The sequence below is a fragment of the Vicugna pacos genome, chromosome 1 (genome assembly GCF_048564905.1).
Source record: "Vicugna pacos chromosome 1, VicPac4, whole genome shotgun sequence".
Lineage (NCBI taxonomy): Eukaryota > Metazoa > Chordata > Mammalia > Artiodactyla > Camelidae > Vicugna > Vicugna pacos.
In genome coordinates this window covers 121,998,515-122,005,910 of record NC_132987.1, presented here as the reverse complement: position 1 = coordinate 122,005,910, position 7,396 = coordinate 121,998,515, and positions in this window count along the sequence as shown.

The window sequence follows — 7,396 nt, the reverse complement described above, 5'->3', positions numbered from 1 at the left end:
GACGGGAAAGGCTGGTGTGGCTCCCGCAGGGAAAGCGGGGATGCTGCCTCTGGGAGCAACCCCAGCTCCTGCCTAGGCGGCTCCTCTGGCTCCCAGGTTGGCTGGCCCAGGGCAGCACTGTCAGAATTCACAGGGTAGGTGGGGAGCGGGGGGGGGGGTCACACCCAGGTCGCCACAGGTGCGCGGCCCTTGCCCACTGCCATGGCCTCACGCACTCGCCCGCCTCCCCGGGTTCTGGGCACGTCCCCCTGCCCTTGGTGACCCCACTTGAGGAACCAGCGCTGCAGCAGCCCGCGGCCACAGCTTGCGGCCAGGGCCTGGGCGAAGTGACCTCAGGTTACTCGGGCTTCCGGTGCATCCTGTGTCCTGCAGGGCCTGGCCAGTGCACGGGAGCGGGGAGGGGGCAGCTGAAAGCAGCCTGCGCCCTTTGGGAATGGCCACCACCTGTCCACCCGGCGCTGAGACTCATTGTGGAGATGCCCGGCGGTTCTGGTTGGACCAAATCAGGGTGAGATGGGACAAGCTCATAAAGGTCACTGAGGACAGAGGGCAGAGGTCAGATGCCAGTGAAGCTGTCCACACCACAGACCCTCTGTGCAGCGGGGCTGGTGAGGCTCCTCTTCCATCGTGGGTGGGGGTCTCCCAAGTGTCAGATGTGGGAAAGCATCCTCACGGGCAGGCAGTAGCCCACCCTGGAGACGTGCAACTCCCTGCCTCTGCGTCTCAGGTTATCACAGGACCAGGAGATGCCAAAGGTGTCCCGGGGCAGCAGGGCACTCCTATATCACTCGGACGCCCCAGAGCGGAGTTTCTCGACATCTGGTCCAGCTCCACCTGCTTCTGAGTCACTGAGCACCTGCCCAAAGTGCAGATTATTGGTGCTGAGCCCCAGGAACCCGCCTCCCGTGTCCCCCAGGACTTAGACAAGACCTGCTGTCTGCGTTTCCTCATGCCTCCTACAGGGCTCACAGGAGACGCCCTTTTACACAGACCCTCCAAAGTCCTCTTTGTCTCGTGGATAGTTGGCTAAGACTAGAATTGTCCCTGAGAAACCAGCTAGACACGGATACACATTTCTTCTCAGTGAACTGACGGCCGTCCCCCAAGGGCCCTCCTGCAGAAGCCAAGGCAGGACCGCTCTGCTGAGACCGAGATCTGGCGGAGGCCCTCCTGACTGCAGCCGGAACAAGATCAGCTTCCCCTCCGTTTCGTCCTGCCGGTCCGCGCCCTGTGCCCACCCAGCCAGGGATCAGCGTTCTTGCTGGCACCCTTGGGCAATTCCCATGAGGTCGCATGGAGCAGCTCCACCCTGAGGCGGCGGACCAGGGACGGCACACAGTCGAACCTCGGGCACCGTCTGCATCAGGTGGTGGGGGCACGCGGGCACCTGGCTGGGGCTCGCCCCCCAAGCCCAGTTCTGTCCTCGGGCTTGTGCTCACAGGCCACTCTGATGTGCCCCGGGGGGTGGGGGGGGCGCCGACCTCGCAGACAGACAGATTTGAGTAAATCAGCGGCAGGAATTTCGCGGTCAGAAAGAGCCTCCTCCACGTGCCAAGGACCCAGGCTTCTTCCCTCACCAGCAGGCCCCCACGCAGCCTTGTACTGGTTTGCCATCCTCACCGCTGCTGACAACGGACGAGTCCCTCCCTGGGACTATCACCAGAACTGTGGCGGCTGCCAGGTTCCTTGGCCCAGAACTCCTCTGAGCCAGAGCCTGAGGCCATTAGCGACGGAGGAACAGGGCCACACATCTGTGAGTCATCTGCAAATTTTATGATGAATTACAACGATCTGTTACAGAGGCTCATGCATTATGTATTAACCCAGTACCTCTGCAAGGACACAACAGTCTCCTTTTCTCATACACGTATTTTTCTAAAGACTCTCTAACTCCAGTAATAAATTCAGATACCTAAAACGTTGACTATCCAGTGACACGAGATAAAAGTTCCTCCTCTCTGTGTTGTCAGATCCTTAATGACAAATCTAACGTTCAGTGAAAGGAGAACATAGTGGAAATCCAGAATGCTTAACAGGCAGAAGACAGAATCATGCTTTTAGATGACGTAAGATTGAGCAAAAATACAGCATCAAAAGATGCTGGGAAAGAAGCCTTCAACAGGGTTCAAGTACCACGAGCTCTTTAAGCTGGCCCCTGCATGCACCTGTACACCTGCTGATGCCATCAGGATGCTATAAAGGACACTGTGGCGGGATGTGAAGGGGAAAGGTGGGACCTGAAAGCCGCAAGCAAGAAAAGTGTCAGCTTGTAGGACCGCGAGGCCCAGGCCAGGGCTTGTCCCGCCCACGAACCTCGCTGCACAGAGCGGACTTCTTAACTCTGTCCTAAACATGTCTCCCTCCTTTCCCGTCAGCATCTCAGAGGGGATGGTCAGGTGCCCAGTGTCAGTTTTCACCACTGCCTTTCCCTCTTTTTTCCCCCAATCAACTCTATAGTTTAACAATGCTCTCTGAAAACAGCTTCCGGTGGTGTGATGATTGTCTGTTTCCATGCCATAAGCCTACATTTTAATTTTGTACTGGAACATCGTTTCTTTTCTGATTCCTCCCTTATTCCTGCAGCAGCGACTTGCCATATGTTCTGAAGGAGACGGTGTTTTCCTTTGGTTTCCCCCAGCTGGCTCGGAGTGGAGGGTGATGTATTTTAAGCCCCACACTTGAAAACCCTTGGCAAGGCTTCTGATGAACTAAAAGCATCGGGATAAACTTGTAACCCAGGCTCTGATTAGTTTGGATTTCGTAAGATTTCAAAGCCAGCGCTTAAAAGAAAAAGGAAAAAAAATACTAGGGGGCCAAGGAGACAGGGCGGACTGCATGCCTTGAGGGCGGGTCCCGCTGGCGCCCGAGGACAGAGCGTGGCTGGCCCAGGAAGAGTGGCCCTCGGAGCCTGGGGGCCGCTTGCCGAGGGGAGCCAGGTGGTCAGCCAGGCCTCGGCCACCAAGGAAAGCACAAAGACGTTTCCTTCTGGTCTTCCCACGTTTGCAGGCCTCCGGTTGCCTGCTTTAGATATTAGGCTGGCACAGCTGCCCCGGCCACATTCTGTGCCCTGATTTGTCCCAACAGCCACAACCCAGCTCAGCGGGGGAGTCAGCCGACAGGGTCAATAAAGAGACATCTTCAACCTCATTTCATAAGAAGTGTTGCTTCTTAACCGGACTCTGAACAGCCCACTTTCTGGGACATCCATTTCCGTCTTCACGTTTTCACCCTCCTCCTTCCCATGAGCTGATGTGCCAGGCGCGCTGATGTCATGGTGGTGACCGGAGGGGGTGTTGCGGTATGAACGTGACCCGTGACAGGATCACAGACATGAGCTACGGCCATGTGACATGACCAGGACCGTGTGATGTGACTACGAACACGTAGCATGACTACCAACCTGTGACGTGAACTGGAGATAGAATGCATCGCGTGGCCACAAACACGCAGTGACCATGAACGTGAGCAATGACCACGTCCTGAGAGGCTGGGCAGGAGACGGAGGCGGGGGCAGATAAGAAGCAAGTTCTGAAACGCATGGAGCCAGAAGCTAGTCGGTGGAAAATTCTTTCAGTCATGAAGAACTGTGTCAGGATCTGGTTCTCACTGTGCCTAGACAAACAGCTTCTCTCCCGTGAGGGACACGCCAGGAGGCGCGTGTGCAGGTGAACACAGGCCTGCCTTTCTCTCGTCAGGCGAACTGGGATTCCTGCATCTGAAGACAAACAGCAAGCGCATCTGTGTGCGGTCAATTTCTGTGCATCCAACTATCCAAAACCAAGCTGCCCAACCCCGCAGGAGGAAAGGCTGAATTATCTCGACATTCTGGCAGCACAGTACTATGAGATCGCCACGTGGAGAAGGAATGAAAAGGCACGCACCCCCAAACGACGTCTCATTAGCTGCCTGGCACAGGCAGTGTGGCACGCAGTTAATAAAGCATCGTGTCCTTTTCCTGGATTTTGTGATGTTTATGGTATCTGCCAACTTTTAAAATTTATAAGCTATTTTTTTCTTATTCTAAATAATACTCACTTTCATACCTAAATTTTGAACTCACAATTCTGCATTATCTTTGTTTAAAAGAGCTCTCCAAGTTCTACAAGCTTCAGGCTCCACAAAACCGGAATTCATCCTTGATAATCGTCTATACCTTCTCTCACTCTTTTATTTCTGTTAATTTTTATTGAACCTCTTTTAGCCTTTAGCAATAGTCATTCATGGATGTAGGAACTAATTGAAAAAAAAAATAGTTTCAATGTATCTCACTAAGAAAAATACATATCCAATAAAAATTTACTTTATAAGTTTAAAAGTATTTGAAAGTTAGACTATTTATAAGTAGTTTAGTAAAGTTTATAATAAATGCTTTAAGAAAAATGTTTTTAAGATTGATAGAATATTTTTAGAAGCTTTGATTTTTTTCAAAAATTAAAAGTTTACCTTTTAAAATACATTTTAAAAACTTTAATAATTAATTTAAAAAAGTCTGTCCAAAAATCTATCAGGCATAAAAGAACTCTGACATTTTTAAAAATAAAAAGCGTTAAATTATTAAATGTTAAGAGAAAAAGAAATTGAAGTAAAAAAGGAGGAATTGCTAAACCTCAGAAAAACATTTTCTTCAAGAGATGCTGAAAGTCCCAGTAAATCAAGCAGCGGCCCGCCAGGGCCACGCAGAGCCTAGCTGCTGTTCTCAGTTTCTATCTTAGGCCCCGGTTAACTCGCTCCAAAAGCCGAGCTGAGTGGCCCTCTCGGGCCGCCTTCTGACTCCCTTCTCCCTCCTCTGGATTCTTGGGTTTGCGTGACTCCTTAGTCAGGGTTTCTGACAGTTCTGTGGGTCTGTCGTCCTGCCACCCAGCCCCCGCGCCAGCTCTCCAATCCCCGGGTCATCAGCAAGTCGGTTCATCTCCAAGTGGCTGGGTTTCACTCCTGCCAAGGGCGTGTGGAGATAGAGTCTCTGAAGAAAGGCTGTTAGAAGATGGAACACGCGGAGGACAGACAAAAGTGCTAACACTGGTTATGTCCAAACGCGTGGAAAAGAAACAGAAAGGAAAACATACTCAGAGATACACTCCAGGAAAATTTCCCCGAACTGAAGAATTGTGTCAAATACAGGTGAGAGCAGAGAGAAGAAACAGACGCGTGGTCACCGTCAAAGCAGCTCACTCCGTGCCTCTGAGCCTGAAGGAAACGTACAAGCCACTTGTCAGATGAGCGGGCATCACAGACCACAGACGCCTGCCTGCTGTGGGGCGTCCACACACTGCTGCAGCTGCCCTCCAGGGCAGCCGCTGGCTGGGCTGCCCAGACCCCCACGAGCCCCCTGGCCACCCCGCCACCGAGGGGCGCCGGGCTGGCAGGCAGGACACCCTCACTCTGCCTGGAGAAATTAGAAAGTGGCCTGTTTCCTCTTCCTGCCTCGCGTCTTCCTCTCAGTTTTATTCTCCATGTAACTAGGAGGATTTTTAAAGCTCGTTCTATTGTGAAAGTTGGAAGGAGCAGAACTGTGCACCTCCGTGTGCCTGTCACCCAGCTGCAGCAGACATCAGCACTTAGAGTTCTTTCACCGTCTCTGCAGCTCACCCCTTCCCCCATTTTTTGGTCAGAATATTTCAAACAAATTACCAGTATTAAAAAAAAAAACCAAACAGACAGTTAAATTCCTCTCCTACAGGACAGAGCCTGTTATGGGTTGAATGTTTGCCTCTTCCTGAAATGTGCACGTTGAAGCCCTAACCCCCAGTGTGATGGTATTTGGAGGTGGAGCCCTGGGGGAGGAAATTGGGGCTAGAGGGGTCATGAGGGTGGGGCCCCCGAGATGGGATTAGTGTCCTCCTGCAGAGAGACACCAGAAAGCTCGCCCTCTGACTCCCTGCCACGCCAGGGCCCAGGGGGCAGGCGGCTGTCTGCAGGCCAGGAGGGCTCTCACCAGGCGTGGGATCAGCCAGCACCTTACTCTTGGACTTCCAACCTCCAGAACCGTGAGACAAAAGGCCTGCTGTATTTTATCCTGGTGGGCTGAGCTCCACAGTTCAGCCCCCAGTACTTAAGGCTAGTCTAGCAATGCTTACAGCTTCCTGAAAACCTGATGCTTTCAGCGTCCAGGTCTTGGCATATCCCCACCCCGATGCCTTGGAGGCCACCCTGCAGGGCTCCACCAGTTCCCCCTGCACCTGGTGAATCCCTGGCCACCTCCCAACATTTGGGTTAGGCACCATGCCCCACAAAGCCTTCTCTGATGAACCCCCATCCCCATCTTGTCCCCAGAGTCTGCTCCTGTCGTTGAGACTTGGCACGTGGCCTGCACTGGCTTCTCACGTGCCTCCTTTCCCAGGCTGTGGAGCATCAGTGTTTAGACTGGTGCTGACTACAGGCCTGTAAGAGGGACAGCTTCTCCAAAGAGGGCATCACTTCAGCTGTTACCTTTTGTATCTTAGTCTTTGTGTCAGATCCCCTTTAGAATAAGGGCTAGAGGAGGGCACAGGGAAGGAGGGCGGGGGTGAAGGCAGAACCAGGGTGCTGAGCACCTGAAGCCCCACCACTTAGCCAGGCTTCTCTCCGGACAGCCTTCCACCGAGTTAAACGATCTGCGGCAGCCCCTGAACACTGGGGTCCACACAGTGCGATCCTTGGACAAACCCCACTCTCCGCTTCCTTCATGAGGCTCACAGCTAAGAACGGTTCTTAACGTTTCTAAAGGGTGGGAAAAAGGAAAGACTGAGCCACATGGACTATGGCAAAGCCAAGCAGAAAGTATTTACTCTCCAGCCCATTCGCAGAAAAGCATGCCCTGCCTGCTTTATCAGGACAACGCGTCAGTTTTGCGTAATTCTGCTCATGCAGCAGCACCCTGCACGGTGTAGTATGTGGTGCAGTGATTTCATTCTGCACACCTTTGACTGTTTCCTGCATGCAAGGCAGCAGGCCACTGTCAGATGGCGCCGGGTAGCGAGGGTGAGTCACTGAGCATGTCTCTGGGTTTTGAACGCCAGGTGGGGAGATGGGCAGAATATAAACCGTCAAAACACAAAAGCTGCACGATAACCTGCTGGGTTTCAGTTATTAACCAGCTGCCAGTAAACATGAGGGCGAAGATCCACAGTAAGCAAGGCCTGGACCTGGGTCTCTGCACAGCCTCCCGCGGTGCCGGGTATCTGCTGGAGCAGGTGTAGGAGAACAAACGTCCAGGGAGACGCCAGAGTTCAGGTGATGTGACAGGAAAAATTAAGATGGAGGGGAAATAATTACTTCATTTAACTCAAATGTACTGAGCAAGTTAAAAAACCTCACAGAAGCGAAAGCAATACGAATGTCCCCAAATCACTTGTCATTCATCAGCGCAGTGTCTGGAAATTCATCTTGAGGAGACAACACGAAATGCAAAACGCTGCAC